Source organism: Chrysemys picta, chromosome 3 (genome assembly GCF_011386835.1).
Source record: "Chrysemys picta bellii isolate R12L10 chromosome 3, ASM1138683v2, whole genome shotgun sequence".
NCBI lineage: Eukaryota > Metazoa > Chordata > Testudines > Emydidae > Chrysemys > Chrysemys picta.
Genome location: NC_088793.1, coordinates 152,161,103 through 152,184,565, shown reverse-complemented (window position 1 = coordinate 152,184,565; position 23,463 = coordinate 152,161,103). Strand labels below are relative to the sequence as shown.

The 23,463-nt window shown below is 43.5% G+C and overlaps 1 long non-coding RNA gene across 1 annotated transcript; it reads right to left on the bottom strand.

Moving 5' to 3' along the window:
• Window positions 1–219: 219 nt before the first annotated feature.
• On the bottom strand, window positions 220–17,214 carry LOC135982062 (uncharacterized). Its single transcript, XR_010599269.1, has 3 exons — window positions 17,137–17,214; window positions 16,096–16,254; window positions 220–379 (listed from the first exon to the last, which is right to left on the bottom strand). It is a non-coding gene; the product is annotated as an uncharacterized LOC135982062 (long non-coding RNA).
• Between the last annotated feature and the right edge of the window lie 6,249 nt (window positions 17,215–23,463).

The following is a 23,463-nucleotide window of genomic DNA, read 5'->3' as shown; positions in this document are numbered from 1 at the left end:
GTATTCATTTATAGTTGTAGTTGGGTATCGAACCCATCAAATTCCCTCCTCTAATTAATGATAGTGGAGGCACGAGAGACCGGTTTTCATACTGGGGTGGGAGGGGAACTTCCAAACACATCAGATTTCAAACTTCACCACCCTTTAAATTTCCCAAGCTGTTTTTTATCATTTATTTTTTTCCCCTTCCCATCTTTCCAGTTACCAAACTTGCTTTGTGTTTTATCCTTCCTGCCTCCTCTGCTCCTTCCACTTGATCTTGCAGCAGAGGCATGATACTAGGTCTGGAGAGGAAGAAGACTTTGCTGTAGTTGGTGAAGCTTGGGTGGGGTAGGGAATGAGATTCAATGCTCTTCTTTGAATCCAAATCGCTTCAGTACTAGCAAAAGGAAAAAATACCAGCCATTCTCCTATCTGGCTTTTAAATGATCTTGCCCTTCCTGGTCCCTGAGTTTGTTCCAGTGTGAAAATTCTGCTGCTTTAAGGCTCACATCCAGCTCCCTTCTCCTCCATGGTTTCGGAGGGGCCCCCAATGGTTCAGAGGGAAGAGAAAATGATACTGGAGTTGGGGCAAAACTCCAAACTTCTGCTTCTCTACCCCTCTTAGGGTGAGAGCACTAGCCCCCATTAACCTGCTCTTGCATTAGAAGATTTCTTCATGCACCAGTGTTATTCCCCAGCACTCATCCAAGTCATTCAGACCAGACACTGGGGGCTGGGTGGGGATAGATTTTGGTTTGAAAGCACCATGCAAATGCTTCTGCTGTGTAAATAGAGCATCATAACCTCAGCATGCTCAGACTTAGTGTGTGTGGAAGGGATGCTCTTTTGTCTGGCACATCGGGAAGTGAGCTCTAGGTATAAAAACATGAGCTGCTACAGCTTGAGCTCAACAGCCATGACTGGCTAACTAGTGCCTCAGGCAGAGTGGGATTTGTAACACACACTCACCAGTGGGTTACACAAGCACAATAAAACCAGGAATTCCACCATAGGGTCTCCTCACTCAATAGGGTTTATACAAGCATTAACAAAGAATTTTTTTAAATGGTATATTAGTTATTTACCACTTTGCACTTCTGAAGCATTTCAACCTCTTCATTATAACCACAACACAATTAAACCACCCAAGTTAAAATATAATGGGCCAGATTCCCACTTATACTAAAGCTCCCTTTACAACACTCTGGTAGCATAAAGGGGCCTTAAAGTGAATGTAATTATTTTTATTGCCAGTTTAAGGTCCCCTCACGCTGTCAGAGCAGCATAAAGGGGCACTAGTGGAAATTGGAATCGAGGCTCGTTAGTCAATGGGCCTGATTCACATTTACACTAAGGCCGCTTCACACCACTTTGGTAGTATAAAGAGGCCTTAGAGTGAGCATAACTTATAATTGCCCTCATTTTAAAGGCGCCATATGTAACAAGAGCAGAATAAAATATTACAGGAACTGGCACATGAAATTGCAAGCCCAGTAGCAAGGATTTTTAATTCATCTATTAACTCAGAGGTCATACCCTATGGCTGGAGAATTGCTAGTATAGCAACTATTTTTAAGAAGGGGGGGGGGGGAATAGGTGATCCAGGAAACTACAAATCTGTTAGTTTGACCTCAGTTGTACGCAAAGTCTTGGAACAAATTTTGAAAGAGAAAGTACTTAAGGACATGGAAGTAAACCATCCCAATGTGTAGAAAGAACAGTAAATATGGCAGGCGACCAGCTTGGCTTAACAGTGAAATCCTTGCTGACCTTAAACGCAAAAAAGAAGCTTACAAGAAGTGGAAGATTGGACAAATGACCAGGGAGTAGTATAAAAATATTGCTCAGGCATGCAGGAGTGAAATCAGGAAGGCGAAATCACACTTGGAGTTGCAGCTAGCAAGAGATGTTAAGAGTAACAAGAAGGGTTTCTTGAGGTATGTTAGCAACAAGAAGAAAGTCAAGGAAAGTGTGGGCCCCTTACTGAATGAAGGAGGGAACCTAGTAACAGAGGATGTAGAAAAAGCTAATGTACTCAATGATTTTTTTTTTGCCTCTGTCTTCATGAACAAGGTCAGCTCCCAGACTGCTGCACTGGGCAGCACAGTATGGAGAGAAGGTGACCAGCCCTCTGTGGAGAAAGCAGTGGTTCGGGACTATTTAGAAAAACTGGACGAACACAAGTCCATGGGGCCGGATGCGCTGCATTCAAGGGTGCTAAAGGAGTTGGCGGATGTGATTGCAGAGCCATTGGCCATTATCTTTGAAAACTCATGGCGATCGGGGGAGGTCCTGGATGACTGGAAAAAGGCTAATGTAGTGCCCATCGTTAAAAAAGGGAAGGAGGAGGATCCGGGGAACTACAGGCCAGTCGGCCTCTCCTCAGTCCCTGGAAAAATCATGGAGCAGGTCCTCAAGGAATCAATTCTGAAGCACCTAGAGGAGAGGAAAGTGATCAGGAACAGTCAGCATGGATTCACCAAGGGCAAGTCGTGCCTGACTAACCTAATTGCCTTCTATGAGGAGATAACTGGCTCTGTGGATGAGGGGAAAGCAGTGGATGTGTTATTCCTTGACTTTAGCAAAGCTTTTGATACGGTCTCCCACAGTATTCTTGCCGCCAAGTTAAAGAAGTATGGACTGGATGAATGGACTATAAGGTGGATAGAAAGCTGGCTAGATCGTCAGGCTCAACGGGTAGTGATCAATGGCTCCATATCTAGTTGGCAGCCGGTTTCAAGCGGAGTGCCCCAAGGGTCGGTCCTGGGGCCGATATTGTTCAATATCTTCATTAATGATCTGGAGGATGGCGTGGACTGCACCCTCCGCAAGTTTGCAGATGACACTAAACTGGGAGGAGTGGTACACACGCTGGAGGGTAGGGATCGGATACAGAGGGACCTAGACAAATTAGAGGATTGGGCCAAAAGAAACCTGATGAGGTTCAACAAGGACAAATGCAGAGTCCTGCACTTAGGACGGAAGAATCCCATGCACTGTTAGAGTCTAGGGACCGAATGGCTAGGAAGCAGTTCTGCAGAAAAGGACCTAGGGGTTACAGTGGACGAGAAGTTGGATATGAGTCAATAGTGTGCCCTTGTTGCCAAGAAGGCTAACGGCATTTTGGGCTGTATAAGTAGGGGAATTGCCAGCAAATCGAGGGACGTGATCATTCCCCTCTATTCGACATTGGTGAGGCCTCATCTGGAGTACTGTGTCCAGTTTTGGGCCCCATACTACAAGAAGGATGTGGAAAAATTGGAAAGAGTCCAGCGGTGGGCAACAAAAATTATTAGGGGGCTGGAGCACATGACTTATGAGGAGAGGCTGAGGGAACTGTGATTGTTTAGTCTGCAGAAGAATGAGGGGAGATTTGATAGCTGCTTTCAACTACCTGAAAGGGGGTTCCAAAAAGGATGGATCTAGACTGTTCTCAGCGGTACCTGATGACAGAATAAGGAGTAATGGTCTCAAGTTGCAGTAGGGGAGGTTTAGGTTGGATATTAGAGAACTTTTTCACTAGGAGGGTGGTGAAGCACTGGAATGGGTAACCTAGGGAGGTGGTGGAATCTCCTTCCTTAGAGGTTTTTAAGGTCAGGCTTGACAAAGCCCTGGCTGGGATGATTTAGTTGGGAATTGATCCTGCTTTGAGCAGGGGGTTGGACTAGATGACCTCCTGAGGTCCCTTCCAACCCTAATATTCTATGTTTCTATGATTCTAAACAGTAACTGGGGTAAAATACAAGTTGGTTTTCCAAAGGTAGATCATGCCAGACCAACCTGATCTCTTTCTTTGAGATAACTGATTTTTTTTTTTTAGACAAAGGAAGTGCATTAGAGCTAATCTACCTGGATTTCAGTAAGATATCTGATACAGTATCATGTGGGAAATGTATTCGTTAAATTGGAGAAGATGTGGATTAAGATGAGAATTGAAAGGTGAATAAGGAACTGGTTAAAGGGGAGACTACAATGGGTCATAGTGAAAGGTGAACTGTAAGGCTGGAGGGAGGTCACTAGTGGAATTCCTCAGGATCCATTTTAGGACTAGTCTTATTTAACATTTTCATTAATGACCGTGGCACAAAAAGTGTGTGTTTTTTAATAATGTATGGAGGACACAAATTTAGGAGGTGTTGCCAATATGGAGGAGGACCAGAATATCATACCAGAAGATCTGGAGGACCTTGAAAACTAGAATAATAGAAATTGGTTGAAAATTAATCATTCAAGGTCATGCACATAGGGACTATCAACAAGAATTTTTGCTATAAGTTGGGGACTTACCATTTGGAAGTGACAGAGGAGGAGAAAGATCTGGGTGCACTGGTTGATCGTAGAATGACCATGAGCTGCCAATCTGATGTGGCTTAGGATGCATCAGGTGAGATATTTCCAGTAGAGATAGGGAAGAGTTAGTACCATTATACAAGGCACCGGTGAGACCTCATCTGGAATATTCTGTGCAATTCTGGTCTCTCAAGTTTAAGAAAGATTAATTCAAACTGGAACAGGTCCAGAGAAGGGCTACTAGGATGATCAGAGGAATGGAAAACCTATGCTACAAGAGGAAACTCAAGGAACTTGGCTTGTTTAGCCTAACCAAATGAAGACTGAGGGGAGATATGATTGCTCTCTATAAATACAGGGTTAAACACAGGGAGAGAGAGAGAAGTTATTTAAGTTAAGCACCAATTTACACACAGGAATGAATGGATATAAACTGGCTATCAACAAGTTTAGGCTTGAAATTAGACAAAGGTTTCTTACCATCAGATGAGTGAAGTTCTGGAACCGCCTTCCAAGGGGAGCTGTGGGGCAAAAAATCTAACTCGCTTCAAGATTGAGCTTGATAAGCTTATGGTGGGGATGGTATGATGAGACTGTCTACAATGGCATGTGGCCCATCTGTGACTGCTAGTAGGAAATATCCCCAACTGCTGGAGATGGGAAACTAGATGAGCAGGGCTCTGAGTTACTACAGATAATTCTTTCCTAGGTGTCTGGCTGGTGGGTCTTCCCCCACATGCTCAGCATCCAACTGAACCCCATATTTGGTGTTGGGAAGAAATTTTCCCCCAGATCGGCAGAGACCCTGGGGGTTTTTGCCTTCTTCTGCAGCAAGGTCACTTGCAGGTTTAAATTAGAGTAAATGGTGGATTCTTTATAACTTGAAGTCTATAAATCATGATTTGAGGACTGGGTGGGTGAGGTTCTGTGGCCTGCAACATGCAGGACATCATACTACAGGATCACGATGGTCCCTTCTGGCCTTAAAGTCTGAGTCTAAAATAGTCTTTGTGTAAATGAGAAACAGGCCCATTGTCTGGCTGTTCAAGGCTTCAGATTTCTGAATTAATCATAAGTGAAATTCAACAAAATCCCTTTTCAGGTAAATCCATTACAATGGACTGAATCTGTGTGTAAGAGAGAGGTTCTGAGACCTCAGCTTCTCTGAGCTCACAATTACACAGCTGAGGAGAGGACGGAGAGAGAGTAGTAGTTATTAATAGGACTGATTGAAAAAGTTCTGTCAAAACCCTTTTTTTTTTTTTAAGTCTGCTTTCCATGGAAAATTTTGACTTTTAGTCAAACGTCCAAATAGCACAGTGTGTTTGATTTTTGGCTGGAAGTGGAAAATGTCTAAACCTTTTGTATTGACACTTTCAATCAAACTGCAAAGTTTTGGCATTCCCAACTGAAAATGTTACATTTCAACATTAAGCTGCATCATGTTTAGCCATTGTGGTGCTTCCTGGGCGTTGTAATTCAGGATATGAATACACAGCAAAGAAAAACCTGTAGGGTGGGAGGTTTCAAGAGCTTGGGCCTGAGCCCCATGAACCCGAGTTGGCTGGCACGGGCTAGCCATGGGTTTTTCTTTGCTGTGTAGACATACCCTCAGGGGCTTCATTCCCAAATCCTTTTATATGGTCTGGCTCAATCAGTAGACTGTATCCAGGGCCGGCTCCAGGCACCAGTTAAGGAAGCAGATGCTTGGGGCAGCCAATACAAAGGGGCGGCACTCCGTCTGGTATTGGGGCGGCACGTTGGGGTCTTCGGCGGGGAATTCAGCGGCCGGTCCCTCGGTCCCTCTCTTCCTCTTTGAGCTGCTGCCGAAGTGCTGGAGCCGGCCCTGACTGTATCTCCCACAACATACCCAGTCCATGTGATTCCAATGATGCATCACAGCAGGTCAACATGAGATGATACTGTGGGAGATGTAGTTAATCCAGTGAACCCAGTTTGTAGTGGAGAATGGGGGCATGAGACACCTGAACAACAACTTGTATGAGGCATTGCCACAGCTCAAATGGTCACAGTTTAATGTCAAACTGAAATATTTTGACTTCAGATCAGCCTGACCCAAAAAACAAATATTTCATTTTAGCTTTCCTGTGAGAAACTTTCATATTTTTGGCTGAGATTTTTGTTTTTCAAGCTTTTTTGATGAGAAGATTAAACTTTCCGTGGAGAATTCTTGATAAACATGCTTTTTAATCTATATTTCTAGTGGATTTTTTCCCCCTCCAAACAGCTCTAAAGCACCTTCGCACTCTCTTCTGGGGTTGGTCAGAGGCTTTCCACTATAATTTATGCCCCAGCAAAAGGGCTTGTAAATATTGCTTTTGGCTGCTTTGTGTTGGATCAATTCCTTGTTAAATAATCAAACCCTATGAACTCTACTAACTAACTAATGATCAGAGGATTAACAAATGTAATCATATCACATTAATATTTGAAATGCTAACTATAAAGACCATGGTGCCCACTGGACAGCAGCACTAATATTTTGGGACTCTGAATTATGTTGGTCATATTTTAGAAGACCAAGGGGCCGTACCTGATTCACACATTCATTTACATGTACCTCTGCTTCTTCCATCTGCATCAATACTGAATCCATGCCCTTAGTACATTGTTAAGAACACCAGAGGTCGTGTATATCAAATGAGTTGTTAAACTGAACTCCCAACCACTCTTCATAAGACTTGACAAGTGAATCCTAGTCTCCTGGAAAATTAAAATGCAAGGAATTACATTCTGTCTACCTCAATATTCATTTAATCTAGGGATGGTATTAACTTGTTTCTCCTAACTATTTTGAAGTGTAGCTTTGTGTTGCTAAACAGCTGCCATGTTCTACTCCAGAGATGGCAGCATTGCATTGGTGGGTGAAGTTATCCCTGGGCATTTCTTATGTGCCTCATCAAAAAAGCATTATAAGGTGTTGCTGGCCAGAAAACAAGAATTCTGTTTCATGAAAAAAAAATTGAGGTTTTGGTATGTTTTTTCTTTCTGCATCGGACCAAAACTAGGCCTCTTGAAAATTTTTGTGAAAAAACATGAGACACCCCAGAGTAGTCAGTAGGCCTGTGGTTAGGGCACTCACCTGGGAGGTAGGAGATCTCAGTTCAAGTACCTACTCTGTGTGATTTGGAGCAGGGACTTGAACCTGGGTCTTCTATGTCCTTCGTGAATGCTCTTATAATAATTATGATGGAATAAATGGAGCCCAAAGAGTTGAAGGTGTCAATGTGACCCTATCATAAAGCAGTTTTTTGAACAAGGTTTGGAATACAGACAACTCGGCCTGGTTACTACCATGAGAAACTCTCCATTAATTTTTCTTTAAGCTTTTATTAAAGACACAGAAAAGAAGGGGGGGGGAAAGTTAGATTGAAATGTAAAGTATTAAATAAGACTTTTATTTTATTCCTGAGGGCATTCTGCACCAAACATTTAAAACTTCTGTGCACAATATTTTAAAATTCTGCCAAATTCTGAAAATTTTATTTGTCAAATAAATGTGGAGGTTCCTGTATGGGACTGGGGAGCACAGGCAATTGGCTGCCCAGAGGTGGGAGATCACTGTGTATCTCCTCCACTCCACAGGACACAGACTCAGCAGTGAGGCTGCACACAACCCTGACTCAAGTGCAAAGACCGGACCTGCCCCAGAAACACCCCAGGGCCCACCCTGTGTAATCTGGGTGCAGGCGGCTCAGTGGGGGATCCAGGTGCAGAGGGGAGAATCTGGAGGCACAGGGCCTTGTTGTGGGGTTCTGGATGCAATGGTAATGGGACTCTGCGGGGGGTCCATGTGAAGACGGCTGGGGCTAAGCGGGGGGGGGGGGGGGGGAGGGGGCGCTCTGAGTGTGAGGCGGCCAGAGCTCAGCAGGGGGGGGTGTCTGTGCATAGGGGGCTCAGTGGAGGATCTAGATGCTGGGGGAGTGGAGCTTGGTTGGGTGAGCATCTGGGTGTGGGTGGCTCATCTGGGTGGTCCAGGTGCAAGGGCAGTGGAGCTCCTTGGGCTGGGGTGGTTCTTGAATGTGGGGACATTTATAAAATAGAGTGGATGGACTGACTCTATAGCCAAATCAGGCACTTGAAATAGGACCTCTCAGGCAAGTGCCCTGACCACCAGGCTATTGGGTGTGGGGTCTCATTCTCCTTTTGACCAGCAATTCATAAACCTTTTCAATGAACATTTTGTCAAAACAGAGAGATTTCTGCAAAAAATGTTCTTTTAACAAATTGATGTTTTCCAATGGAAAAAACAAAACAAAACTTCTTGGTGAAAAATTCCCAACAGCTCTATTATGAAGTTTAATTTAACCAATATTTGTACAGTGTTTTTTATAGTGTCCTCTACAGAAAGGTCCTATAAAACTGCATATTTATATTCTAATCTATCTTGGTTTCTTTATCTGTATAATTGTTACTTCTAATTCCCTCCCTTGCTGAGAGTCTATGGGACATGAGCAGCGAGCGCCTGTACGAGTGCTGCTTACCAAAGCCTGCTACTTTTAGCAGTTTAAGTGGTGCTTAGTTATTATCCTCTCCTGGGGACACCTGTCCTTCACACAATCTCTTGCACCAAACCTGACACTCTGTGTGATAGCTGACAACCTGAAAAAAGGAGCTTGGATGACTCTGTGCAAAGCACTCTAATGTTACCTTAGTTTTGTTTTAGACATAGAGGAATTCAGGGCAAGCTGTTTCTATGGAAAGTGAGGAGAAGTCTGCATATAGACTAAAGTTTGAAGTCACTTTCTAGTGGAGAAGAGTTACGGACTGTACCAGGACAGAGCAAAGACCTATCATATCACATGTTCTGCATCTGACATTGGCTAATAAAATGCTTCAGAGGATGGTGTGAACCCTCAATCAACATATTTATTTTACTATGAGGGGATTTCTTCCTGATCACAGATGATGATTGACTTATGCTCGGAAGCATGAGGACTAAAGCCCTTCTGATTTTGTTTCAGCCAGTCATACTCCAGATATTTGTAAATGTCTGATCCTATTTTGAAACTAATTAACCTATTTGATTCGCATATACATATTTTAAAATAAAAAAAACATAAATGCACAAAATCATATTTGCTTGTACACAAATTATCTTGTGGAATTGCTTGCTATCTGAGAACATGAACTCATAATCTGCACGTGATCAATTTTGTTATATCATTAGAATGACGACAGGCCATCTCTTAGGAGTCAATGGACCAAAGTTTCAGTGCACCCTGAACCAAGGACCACTTCTGCCCATATCTCACCAACCCATGTAACAAAGAACTCAAGCAAGGCAGCAACTGAATGAACTGTGACCAGCTTACTAAGGTTTATCTGCAAGGAGGAGCCCTTTGTGCGGGAAAATACGCAATATCAAGCTCTATGGTACACAGAGACCTAAGAGCAACAAAGAACCAGATACATTTATCTCCACCTGTGAGGATCACAGAGCATGGAGCACTTACTACCACCCTTCCATTGGAAAAAGGTAGAATTATTAGGGCTGGTTGTGAACCTCTGCCTTGCCTTGTCATTTCCCTCCATAATGGGCAATAGCCTTCCTAAAGGACTTACCTGTTGAGATTACAGGGTAGCTATTTCCTACTGCCTTTGCCTAGATCAGGCCCTCTGATATAAATCTTATCAGGAGAGCAAAAGGAAATCAAAGTGAGCAAGAGAGAGAGCTGGATGTCTACAAAGCTCTGGTGTCTCATGCTGCCAACCCCTTTAACCTTCAGAAGCCAGAATTATTTAAAAGATTAAAAACAGGCTAGAGAGTGCCCTTCTGTTCTTCTGTATACTAATCATTTTATTGCCATGACAGCTATGTTTCCCATAGGCTTTGTGAGTGAGACTGCTGCTCCTCACGAAATATGCCACTTTGCTATCCTGCCAGGCTCTCCAGCTACCACAGAGGTTCTAAATGTAAATCAGTGTGAACATCTGAAGTAGCAAATTCATTGGGTTTATGGACATCATTTATTATAAATTACATTCCTGCCCGAAATGGCCTGATTGTGGAAGCCCTGTAGGGCTGTTAATGTAGCTATTCTTGTGAGAAAACTCTACATTGTCCTCTATGCTCGCGCTCTCTCTCTCATTAATGTCACCACAAAGCTTGCTGGGAAATATGTGCCTCTGCCAGGGTTTGGGGTGCTTGAGTTCTGCAAATCACACCCTATGCTCTCTTCTTTTGTTTTCCACTAAGACAAATGGGCACCACTTTACTGTGCTACATTTTTTGTTGTTATTTATTACCGGTAATACATAGGGGTTCCAAATAGTTTCTAAGGCAAGAAAGGACCATTGCAATCATCTAGTCTGACCTCTTGTATAACACAGGCCATAGAACTTCCCCAGAATAATTCCTAGACCAGAGCTGTGAGAAAACCATCCTATTTATGCTTTATTTCCAGTCTGAATTAGTCTAGCTTCAACTTCCAGCCCTTGGATCATGTTATACCTTTCTCTGCTAGACTGAAGCGCATATTATTAAATATTTGTTCCCTAGATAGATATTCCTAGACTGTAATCAAATCACCACTTAATCTCCTCTTTGTTAAGCTAAATAGATAGACTCAAAGACCTCAATCACCATAAGGCAGGTTTTGTAATCCTTTAATTGTTCTTGTATCAGGGGGTAGCCGTGTTAGTCTGTATCTACAAAAACAACAAGTAGTTTGGTGGCACCTTAAAGACTAACAGATTTATTTGGGCATAAGCTTTCGTGGGTAAAAACCTCACTTCAGATGCATCTGAAGAAGTGAGGCTTTTACCCACGAAAGCTTATACCCAAATAAATCTGTTAGTCTTTAAGGTGTCACCAGACTACTTGTTGTTTTAATTGTTCTTGCAGCTCTTCTCTGCACCCTCTCCAATTTATTAACATCCTTCTTGAATTGTGAGTATCAGAACTGGACACAGCATTCCAGCAGCAGTTGCACCAGTGCCAAATATACAATACAGTGCGTAGGCACGGTACAGAGAAACAATAAGACATTTCCCTGCCCCAAAGAGCTCACAGTGTAAGTTCCAAAAAGACACAGCAGGTGGAGAAGGAGAAGAGGAGTGGGAGGATGAGGTTAGAACAAAAGAAGCATTTTATGAGCATTGTTATTATTTTGATTATTTATATTACAGCTATGACTAGAGGCCCCCAACAGAATGGGTCCTATGTGCTGTAAATACACATAAGAGACAATCCATGCCTCAAAGAGTTTACCATCTAAATAGACAAGACAGACAAAGGTTGGGAAAGAATCAGCAGTGAAGCAACTTGTCCAAGGTCCAACATTGTTAAACAGAATTTCACTAATAGGGCGATGGCCACTTCCAGTCAAGTACAGCCAGCCCCACTTCAAATAACTAAATAGGCCACTTCCAGTCAAGTACAGCCAGCCCCACTTCAAATAACTAAATAGGCCCTTCCATTTGAAGACCCTTGGTAGGACAGTCAAGGGACTTATTCAAGTGTAACAGAGTAGCTACTAGAATCTGTCCTCTCTTATGGTTCACGTGTCATAATCCTACCAATATACGATTCCACTCTTTGTTCTGCCCTGACTTATCTTTTTATGCTTAAATCGGGAGAAGTTTAATTTTGTTTTCATCCCCCAAGTGCCTGGTATTCTGGAGACAATTCACACTCCACCAGTAATTAGATTATTATTATTAAAAAAAATAACCTGCAGCTAGTGAGGCAATTGATATATGTCACATTAAGAGCTCAGCTCTAGGGATCAGAGACAGGCAAAAAGTGAATAAAGGATTATGGCAAATTTGTCTGTCCATCAATCCATCCTTCCCTCCCTCCCTCCCTCTCCTGTCTCTCCATTTCCTTTCTAACTTTGTAAGGATTGACTATATTTTGCCATTACAGATGCTGATATATTTCTTTGGCAATGAAATCTAGAGACCTCAGCACAAACCATAATAGTATAAACTGAGAACAGATTTAATGAAACATTAGATAGAGCAGTGGTTCTCAACCAGGGGTCCTAGGCCAGCATTAGACTCACTGAAGCCCAGGGCAGAAAGCCAAATCCCTGCCATATGGGTCTGAAGCTCGGGGCCTTGAACACTGCCACCTGGGTGCTGAAGCCTACGCCTACGCAATGTAGCTTCACTGGGGCCCCAGGCAGTTACCCTGCTTGCTACCCCCTAATACCGGCCCTGACTTTTATATGCAGAAAACCAGCTGTTGTGGCACAGGTGAGCCATGGAGTTTTTAAAGCATGTTGAGGGGGCCTCAGAAAGAAAAAGGTTGAGAATCTCTGAGCTAGAGGTTTGTCTCTTTCTCTTTATATTTAGTAAATATTTAATCTTTGCCCTTTAATGGACTGTCACAGTGGCACATTGGTCTCAGCAGATGTTTTCCTTTAATATCTGTGAAGTGGGTGAGGAAGAAGCCCATAGTTTAGAGAACCTGTAGATATGGGAGAGCAACGTTTATTGGTTAGAGGTAAGAGCAGAACAGAACTGCAATGTCTGATGGTGTCTGAGAACTACTAAGACCTCAAACACTGTTCTGTCTTCTGCTGGGGCATGGAGCCACCAAAGCTTTTCTGGAAGAGGTATGCTGAACACTAGTCCCTACAATTCTCAGAAGATATTCTAGAGGCCAACATCAAAGGACTGTGGGAAGGCTGGATTGCATCCATTGTATTCCTAGACCCAGGCTTCTAGAAGAGGGGATGGGAGGGTATCAGTGATACTCTGTGTTGCCCTGATTCTCCTTTCATGTACCTCAGCACAAATTAGGAGTAAATCTACTAATGTCAATGAAATTGCACTGGTGCCAAATGGATGTAAATAAAAGGAGAAAATCAGGCCCACAGAGGTTCCAACTGCCACCAGAAAAGGTTATTTACCCCATTACAGCTCACAGAGTGCTCTCCAAAGGAGGAGTAGAGATTTTTTCATCTCTTAGCTCTGGTAGAGTCCAAGTGGGGTGACAGCCCCTTGCAGAAGACCTGTTTTGGAGGTCTTTGTAATCAATGGTCATGAATTAGGACCTTAAGACTAGAGCTGGCTGGGAACTTTTGGACAACAATTTTTGTGAAATTGTTGAAATAGTCTGTTTTGACATTTTCTAGATGAAAAGTTTCTGAGCAACTTTTCATTTCAACACGTTAGTAAATTTAGACCTAAACAAAGGGGAAAAGGTCATAATTGAAATGAAACGTTTGAAATTATCGAAAAAAAACCTTTTTATAGACCTGAACTCAAAAAAGTTCAGTTTACTGTTTCTCAAAAACTTTTGAGATTTTGATGTTGTGCTGCCAACCTTTAAAATATGGGGTCCGCAGCAAAACTCCACTCTTACCCAGTGCTGCTCCCTTCCTGCCAGGAGGATCTGGATAGAAGAGGAAAGAAGCATAGGGAAGCTCTTAATTTGTTCTCCCATTTAAATAAAAATGATATTTCCCCACCACAGCCAACAGGCAAAGTATTGCCACTTGGAAAAGGGACTCTGTTAAGTACACTTCATGGAAATGTTTACTATTTGAGCCCAAAAAATACACGGTGTATTGACAGTATATAGCAAAGTGTTTAACTTGTGTGATTTGAAGGTCAGGCTAGCCTAGGATTCTCCTCCTCTGGGAAAGGTTTCTGAAACACTCTGACAGTTAGTGAAATGTGATGTGTTCTAAAGACAAAACAAATATGCTTCTAAAGTATTTTTAAAGAGTTTTAAGGATAAAATCTCCCCCCTGGGAAGGAGGTCTAGAGTAGTACAACAAACAGTATCTAGAGCAGGAGTGAAATCCAGCAGAAGCAGAGAAATCCATCTTACTTTCCTTTTAAACTGAACATTGGTACTAGATGGCATTACTTTAAGCAAGGAGCTGGTGCCCCCCACCTTCCCAAACAGGGGTAAGTAAGATCCACACCAAAAGGCAAGGCTTCAGTAAGTGTGCAGAGCCACTTGCACTAGTACTGGAACTTGCTAGTCAGAGCTTTGTTTAATTGTTTTTGCTTAGAGAGTGCCAACATGGTTTCCTTGGACAGGGATGCCTGTTTTATAAATCAGTCTATGAAGAGTGATGACATATACTAAGTTCAACCTATATGATGACACAGATTAGGCAGTGGGAATGTAGATTTCCAGCAGAAGTTTAAAAGGGTGCTCCTAGCCTAAGATGGATTCTGTCTTTAAGACATGCTATATTTAAGAGAAAAACACACACGAGAGAGAGAGCAGAGAACCTCACTGTGCCCTGACGAGTTATAATAAAACTTATGTCACCAGGCCTTATAGATATCTGTAAAGGAACCCTCCAAGCTCAGCTTGCTCCAGGAATGTCCTGTGCTTGCCAAAAAAATGAGGGAGGGAAATGGAAGTCTTGAAGAACATGCCAAATCCAAGATACTGATGTCCTGAAGGGATGGTGCTCCCTCTTGTTAATCCTGCAGTGTTGCTAATGCTGGCAGTTTTATCATGAATCACGTATTTATACTTTTTCTTAAAAGTCCTAGAGTCATGAAAATCTCAGATTTCATTTTGTTAAAAAAGAGTACAATTCTAGCCTCCTGTGGCTGCAGACAAAGTTTGAACACATGGCTCCAAAAGGCTCAAATAACCAGAAGGCAAAGGAAAAGAACCAACCATTTATTATTTTAATATCTTGTGGGTTTTTTTAATGCTTTGGGTTGCCAATACTGACCCAGAGTTCGGGTGATCTTACTGAACATGAAATAATGCCTGGGCTTTGATAGGAGTGCTTTAAACATGGATGGCCAGCCTGTTGTATAATGGGCTGGTTATGTGGCACTCTACGCCTTACTCATATATTAGTATGAAGCAGAGGATTCAGTTAAACAGTATTCCTGAGCTTCAAGGGAAACACCAAATTGATACTCAAGCCATTATGCCTTCAGATATGCATGCATCATTTTCTTTGAATTGCATGTGTATGTGAGGCCCTATGAGCATGGAAATCTTAGGGTAAAATTTTCATAAATATTTATAACCAAAAGTAATAAAGGTGGCCTTTCAAATCTTAAATTGCATTCAGCTGGTCATCCCAAGTGGATATTGCATTTGAAAGCTTTGGAAAATATTGTAGTTTGTTCCATCGTATATTAATCTTGTCTATTTAGAGTGTACACTGTTTGTGGTAAGAACTATGTCTTCCTAAATGTATGTACAGTGCCTAGCACAATGGGGGGCTGGTCTGGGATGGAGCTTCTAGTTGCTATGTCACATAAATAATAATAATTAAATAACTGGGCTCAATAGAGTTCACTTTTATAGTAGGGATGAATAATTCCCTCCATTGCAGGAATTGCTGGGTGAATTTCTCTGGCCTGTGTTAGCAGGAAGTTAGATTAGATGATCAGAGTGGTTCCTTGTGGGCTCAAAATTATAAAGTGTATGGCCCAGGGGATCAGATGGGAAGAAATACTTTCCGTGCTCAGGTGCTGACATGTGGGAAAAGCAGTGGGCTTGGAGGGTGTAATAAACATATTCAGAGTAGTGTGAATTGAAGGTATTTGGGTCATGAAGAGATTTGACCTCAGGCTGTGACTAAACTCAAACTGCATGCTTGAAAACAACCGTGTCTGGAACCTAAAACTATTACATCCTCCATAGAGATGGGCCAAACTGAAACCTCAGTTCCAGAAGAAAAAATGAATGTTCTTTCTCACCGGGAGCCTGGAACTTTTCAGCAGCATCAGAGCCGGCTCTAGGTTTTTTGCCGCCCCAAGCAAAAAAAATTTTGGCTGCCCCCCATCCCAGCCCTGGGCTCCTTGCCAGACCCCCCTGCCACCCCAGCTCTGGGCTCCCTCATTCCCCCCCACACTCACCTCTTGCTGCCCCAGCCCTGGGCTCTCTCCCCCACCACCTGCCACTCCTTCCGCCGCAGCCTTGGGTCACTGGTAACTCGCTCCCAGGGCAGGCCATTCAGCAGGAATTTTGGTTGTGCACAGAACACAGACAGGATTGGTTCCCATATGGTTACAGAACTGCAGTAAAGTAGAACAATTTTCAGCTTGTGTGACTGGAGGATATCTGGATGCATATTATAAGACTGTCCTACATAAATGAAGAAAAGTTGAGGTGCTTTTATTATTCTTTTGTTCCTCTCTTTCTTTCTATGGAGAATTTGCCAATGCAATATCACTGTCTTCCTTTTAAACAAACAAACAAACAAGGCAATGGCTGTTGAAAATAGCAATTCCAGTCCTAATAACCACTGGGAAGCATTTCTTGCTCAATTTATTCTACTTTTTCTACAGCAAGTTACAGTGGATCAGTATATTTGATTTGGGAGAAATGAAGTAACAGCTGCCCAAACTGAGCTTGAGCACTCCTGAATTTTGAGGTGTTCAAATCTGGAAGGCAGGTGCAGGGGGGGGGGGAGGAGGCTGTAGCTCTGAGGGGGAGCAAGGCAGCATGTATGCAGCAGTCTGGCGCTGCGTGGAGCCAGACACGCTGGTCTGAGTGGCACGGTAAGGGGGCTGGGGGGTTGGATGGGGCAGAGGTTTTGGGGGGGGGGGCAGTCAGGGGACAGCTAGCGGTTGGATAGGCATGGGAGTCCCGGGAGTTTGTCAGGGGACAGGTAGGAGGTGGGGTCCTAGGGGGGAAGTTGGGGGGGGGGTCCTCAGGATGGGGCAGTTGGGGACAAGGAGAAGGGAGGCTTAGATAGGGGGTGGGATCCTGGGGGGCAGTTAGGGGCAGGGGTCCTGGGAGGGGGTGCTCTATAGGGGGACAGGGAGCAGGAGGGGTTGGATGGGTTGGGGTTTCTGTGGGGGGCAGTCAGAGGGAGTGGATGGGGGCAGGGTGGGGCTACCCTCCCTCCCCGTGGAGTGTCCTATTTTTTGAATGTTAAAATATGGTATCCCTACCTTCCCAGTGCAGCTCTCCATTCACTGCAGCATGAGGTCTCAGCTACCTCCCTCCCTCCCTCCCCCTCTTTCCTGTTGGTAGCGGCCAACGGAATGCTGGGAAATGTAGTTCTTTCCCTGCTCCAGGGCTGGCTCTATAGGCAGGGAGCTAACCAAGGAACTACAGCTCCCAGGGCCCCCTGTTGGTTCTCAGCTCCCATGCTGGATCCCTGCCGCCCCTGCAAATGGGCTGCCCCAAGCACGTGCTTGCTTTGCTGGTGCCTAGAGCCGGCCCTGAGCAGCATGCACTATTTGTAGGTTTCAGAGTAACAGCCGTGTTAGTCTGTATCCGCAAAAAGAAGAACAGGAGTACTTGTGGCACCTTAGAGACTAACAAATTTATTAGAGCATAAGTTTTCGTGGACTACAGCCCACTTCAGATATGCATCCGAAGAAGTGGGCTGTAGTCCACGAAAGCTTATGCTCTAATAAATTTGTTAGTCTCTAAGGTGCCACAAGTACTCCTGTTCTTCTTTTTGCACTATTTGTAGCAGATTATAGGGTACTAATATCAGTGCTGCCTTGGACTGATTTATAAGGAGTGCCCTCCCTTATGATCTGTGGACCATTGTTGAGAGGATCCAGGTCAATGGCTAGAGGGAAGGAGCAAAATTTACATTCTAGTCCCCAAAACACACTGCCTCTCCTTGCGATTGATTACCTGAGTGTCCTCTTCTATTCAACAGGCTAACTGCAGCCTTACTGAGAAATAGGTGATACATTTTGTACACACAATTGGTCAGCAGCACTGTCTCTGTGTTGGGATTAATTTGCTAGTGCATTCATGTAATGGCTTCTTTGATGTTTTTAATGGGGTATTGAGTTAATAGTGTGTTTTGATGGGGAAAAAATCCCGGTGCGTTATTGCTTAAGGGAGTGATAATGGAGTCTGATAAGTAAGAATAAGGAGTGACGTCTTTTTGTGCTGATACATGACTGCTTATCTGTAATGCTGCCTTTTTCTTAGACTGCTAGCAGCAAGTGAGAAATCTTCCAACAACATGTTTATTAAGAGTTGCAGACTAGAGGGAGGTGATTTAAGGTTCATGTATCAATCCAGATATTTTGATTTTGGAGTTCTTACAAAAGATTGTTTGTTTGAACAATTTCCTGCCATCTGAATTAAACATTTCTCATAATCCCGGATATAGCAGGAAACACAGTGGGAGTTTGTTTCAAATTACCCAGTGATGCAGAGGTAGTGTGATCTACCAGTTAGAGCACAGGAGTCAGAAGATCTGGGTTCTACTCTCGGCTCTGACACTAATTTACACTACGACTCTGGGCAAGTCACTTAACCTTTCTGTGCCTTGATTGTCCCATCTTTAAAATGGAGACAATACCCTACCTCACAGAGGCATTGTCTAATTCGTCAATCAATGTTTGTAAAGCACATTGAGATCTTTGGATGAAATATGCTATACAAGTGCCAACTATAAAGGATACCCTGTTATGCTACAAGGGAATTGTGATGGAGTGTCTACCCCACACAAGTATCAAAGGGGTAGCCGTGTTAGTCTGGATCTGTAAAAGCAGCAAGGAGTCCTGTGGCACCTTATAGACTAACAGACGTATAGGAGCATGAGCTTTCGTGGGTGAATCACATATCCAAAGAAGTGGACCCAAATTATACAGCTGTTTTTTGTCTGCCCGAATCCAAGCAGAATTCTGGGATAGTATTAATTCACATTTGAATATTAATGTGCCTCTAAATCATTCTCACAATCTTTTACACATATACGTACATACACGCCAGCAGCAGCAGAATAAACTACCCACTTAAAGAAACCAAATGGAAGAGACAAGCCTGGACAAATCAAACATGGAAGAATAAATGTTTCAATCAGATACATTGTCTTGTGTTTATTATTCCAGGGTAAGTGCCAGCTCTGGGCCTGTCCTGTAAAAAGTACATGCTTAACAGCTGCCTTGTGACACTGAGATGTTCCTTGATGATTCCAGTTGTGTTAAAGGTCATTTTCAAAGAGGCTGATTGAATTTGCTGAGCCTGGAAAACAGCATTTATCACATTGAAGGGGCTGCTTGGCTGACTGTGATTTACCTTTTGTTTCTGGGCTGGGCTCTGTGTTCTGAACACTTGTAATGATCTGCCAGAAGGGAGGAAATGGTAACAAGTGAAGTATAGGGATTGTCATCTTGACAGCCAGTGGAGACAAGTTTATACAACCACATGAGGAAACAAAAAAGAAAAGAGGAGACAGATTCGTAGGCTGGAGCTGTCAGTCTGGCACTTTTCCACTATGACCAAACTTACCGTCATGCTTAACCCTCTACAATGGCACCCAGAAACTGAACCTGACTGTTGGTGAAAATTCAGGGGAGTATCTACAGGGCTCAGGAGGGTTTGGGTCAGCTGGGTGGGGTGGCAAAGTGGGATGTTTTCCTGACACAAGTTCTACTGCCAGCCTTCCCCACTGTTAGAAACCCTCCCCTGTCCTCAGCATGTGCTTTCCTTGCAAACCTGCCTCTATGCTGAAGTGGTTGGGAGTTGCAGAATCCATTCACAGGAATTGTCTTGTAGTAAGTGCTGCTGTTGCCCCAGCAACCCAGAGACAATATTTCTGCTTATGCTCTGTCCAGATATGAGTCCAGCCACTACTCATCCCCTTGGACACCCAACCCCCACATACCTCTAACTGTAATAGTCATAATATAACCCTTATTTAGCAACTAATAGGTCAGCATACGCTTAGCAAAGCCTCAAATCAATTTCCAAAAAACAGATTCAGAAATAAACAGGAAGGAAGGATGGACATGCAAATACCCAGGCTCAAGGGAACGGTCAGTGACTCTTTTCTAAGGTACTTAGAATGTAAGCACTATTGCAGCAGAAGTCATGCCTTCATATTTACCTGTAAAGCATATAGCTGACTGTGAACACTGTGCAAATGCTTCAGCAAAAGTTAACATGGGGATGTTTTTCCTGATGTTAAGCAGAGTAGTGGCAGGAAGGATAACTTGGGTGGATATAATTACCATTGATGGTGCAGTAGCTATAGACTATCATTCAAGACATTAAAACTTCAGATGTGTCTCTGGGTTACATCTTGACTGAGTATAGGTCCCCAGAAAGTCTTTGGGATCAAACTACACACATCTTCAATGAGTGTCTTCGCAGTGGTTTGGAATGGGGGAGGGAATGCATCCACAATGGTAGACAAATTACGTAGTCCGACTTGTCATAAGACAAAGAGCATCATGTATTGGGAAGATGGCAGAATCCCAGTGAGTTGTTTAACTGGAACGCAGATTGATCTAAATACTTTGTTACCTTCATTTAGTCCTTATGATTAGAAAAGTCCCTGTGTAACTTGCTGGGAAAAGATCATGTTGGATTCCTTGGGGTGTTAATGTGATCTGCAGAACATTGAGAGAGGGAGAGACTGCAAAAAAGTGTTTGTGAAAGTGGTTTGGTTGGCTGTGTTTGGATTATATATTCACGGCTCTTGGGTCAAAACTGGAATATACATAAGGCAAAATAAAAAGTTTTGCTACCCATTAGACCTGGAGTTCTGGAAATTCTTCCCCTTCTAGAATTGAGTGGACAACAACTACCCATTATTTAGATCATGGGCAGCGCATGAACTGCCCATTCGGGGAGGCCTAGTCCCCAGCCCCGCCCCTTCTGCCTGTGGCCCCGCCCCTTCTGCGCCCCTCTACCCAAGCAAACCCCATCGCCCCCAGTGGGCAGCCAGAGCGCCAGGCAGCCTGAGTCCAGGTATCACAGGCCAGCCCACCCTAGCCCAGCCCCCACCCACTTCGGGGAAGAGGCGCAGCCTGGACTGGGGCCACAGGGGAAGAGCAGGAAGCAGGAGGGGACCTTGGGGCAGAGTGTGGGTGGGGCCAAACCTGGCTGTTTGCAGAGGCTCAGCCTCCCCTGGCCTGTGATACCCGCCACCCATGATTTAGATGTCCTCAGAGGAAGTCTGAGATTGTCCCATTTTCCTAGACTCTCTTCAGTTTTGATGTATTCTGAGCGCTAGCTCCAACATAAAGACTAGGTTTGAAAGACTGGGAGAATGGCTGCTGTTCCTCTCTTCCGGAGATAAAGCATTCACAAGATAAGAGGAGGCAGCAGAGCACGTTTGTCTTGTCAGACAACACTTAAACTGGAGTTCAGCTTCTTAACCGCTATGTTAGTACAAATTTAGCATATTGAGTAATACTGACACACACTCTTTGAAAACTCCTGAGATCTAGGATGGACTGTATCTCTCTCTCCCCTCCTAACATGTTACTGCATGGTCTCTCTGCAGTAAGAGCCAGAACCAATCTTGTTTCAACAGCATGACTTGAGTCTTTCATTTACTGCACTGGAGGATGGCAGCAGCCATCTTAAGTCTGTTTGTTCCTTACAAAACCACACAGAATATTCATGCATAGAATGGCCCAAAGCTGACTCATTTTTCAGGAGAGATTTCAAGGTCAGCAAACTGAAGGGAACTATGGTATTGAACCAAACTCTGCCCTTGAACATTTATATGTGCCACACTCATTGAAGTTTACAAGAACCCCATTTGCACAGAATTTGGCCCTTTTTGTACTCTTGAGCATGTCTTATTCACGCTTTCTATGTAGATTATCAACTCCATATTGCAGCATTACACATTTCCCTATGCACCAGCCTGACCATCAATAACAGATGCATCCAGCAGATGAATGTAAAGGCACAACAATGCAGCTGTACCCTTAGAAGACAGGAGAGATTGAATATATAGGGCCTATTTCTGCCCTAACTTACACCAATTTCAAACTGGAGTAACTCCGTGGACTTCAGCAGATTCATTCCTGATCTACACCAGTAAGTGAAAGGATGCTTTCCTACACTTAACACTGTAGTTGCCATTTGACTCCATTTATGATGAGCACTAGACTCCAATCTATCATATGGAAGGTTGTGGGAGCTCTAGCATTAGACAGGTTGAGGATCACTGGAATATTCCGTTAGAAATATGCTGGTATCTGTGTAGCATGTTGCATCAATGGGATCCCAAGGCACTTTGTAAACTTCTACTAAATGGAGAAAACTCTACATTAAATCATATGCCCACACCTGTTTCAGTAAAGAGCAGCTGTTCCCGGACACCCAGCAGGACTATACAATGGTTTGGAATGGGAAATGGAGGGAAAATGTAACTAAATAATTAACAGCAGTGCCCTAGTCAAATTGGCTAATCACATTTATAATTCATTTGTATAGCACTGTAGAAGTCCCTGGCAGTGCACAGTAGAAGATCAGTGCCAACTATAAACCAGGTGCTATATCCCAAAGGGACAATAGTCTAAAGCAGGGGTTCTCAAACTAGGGGTCCGGGACCCCTCAGTGGGTCATGAGGTTACTACGTGGGGGGTCACGAGCTGTCAGCCTCCACCCCAAACCCTGCTTTGCCTCCAGTATTTATGATGGCATTAAATATATATTAAAAAGTGTTTTTAATTTACAAGGAGGGGTCGCACTAAGAAGTTTGCTATGTGAAAGGGGTCACCAGTACAACAGTTTGAGAACCACTGGTCTAAAGGTACCAACAGACGCAGAAGTTACAAACAAGACAGAAGTAAAGATTGGGCTCTCCTTTACATCTGATTGAAAAGACAGCAGCTCCAGGATCACAGCGTCCCTGGCATTGTGTTGGGGCACTGATTTAGCATCTACTTTTCTGAATCACCACCACCTCCTTGCATTGGAGCAAATAGTTTTTTTCCAGAGGTCTTCCATCTCAGCTTGGGCATGCTTGGCTTCTAAAATACAATGATGTCAGAATCTGAACTTCTGATGGCTTTGGCCAGCTAAGACTTTTCACGTGGGAGAATGTGGTGAGGACGATAAGCATCAACTGACATATCTCACAATGCCTGGTGGTTCATAAAGGAAGCATTGTACAGGAAGGGAACACAGACATTAAGTAAGATTGTGCTTGACAATTAGGACTGTAACAACCAGAGGTTTCTGGAGGTCAGAACTGAGGGCCATTGAATGGATGTGTGGAGAGACCCAAGATTTGGTTAGCGTGGGTGCTAGAGGCCAAAATTACAGTCTGTAGTAGAGAAGATATGGGTTCAGCCTAACACAGCCTAGCACATTGTGGTTCATTTATCCCCCTAAGACCATCCTTCCTTTTGGTAACTTATACTCCCACAAGGTCTCCAAAGCAATAGAAATACACTGTAGCTTTGAAAGTCTCTTGCTTTTCTCATGCATTCAAATAACATTTCTAATGTCTCAGGCTCAGTTATCCAAAAATTAAAGATAGCAGTTTCCTGCTGGTT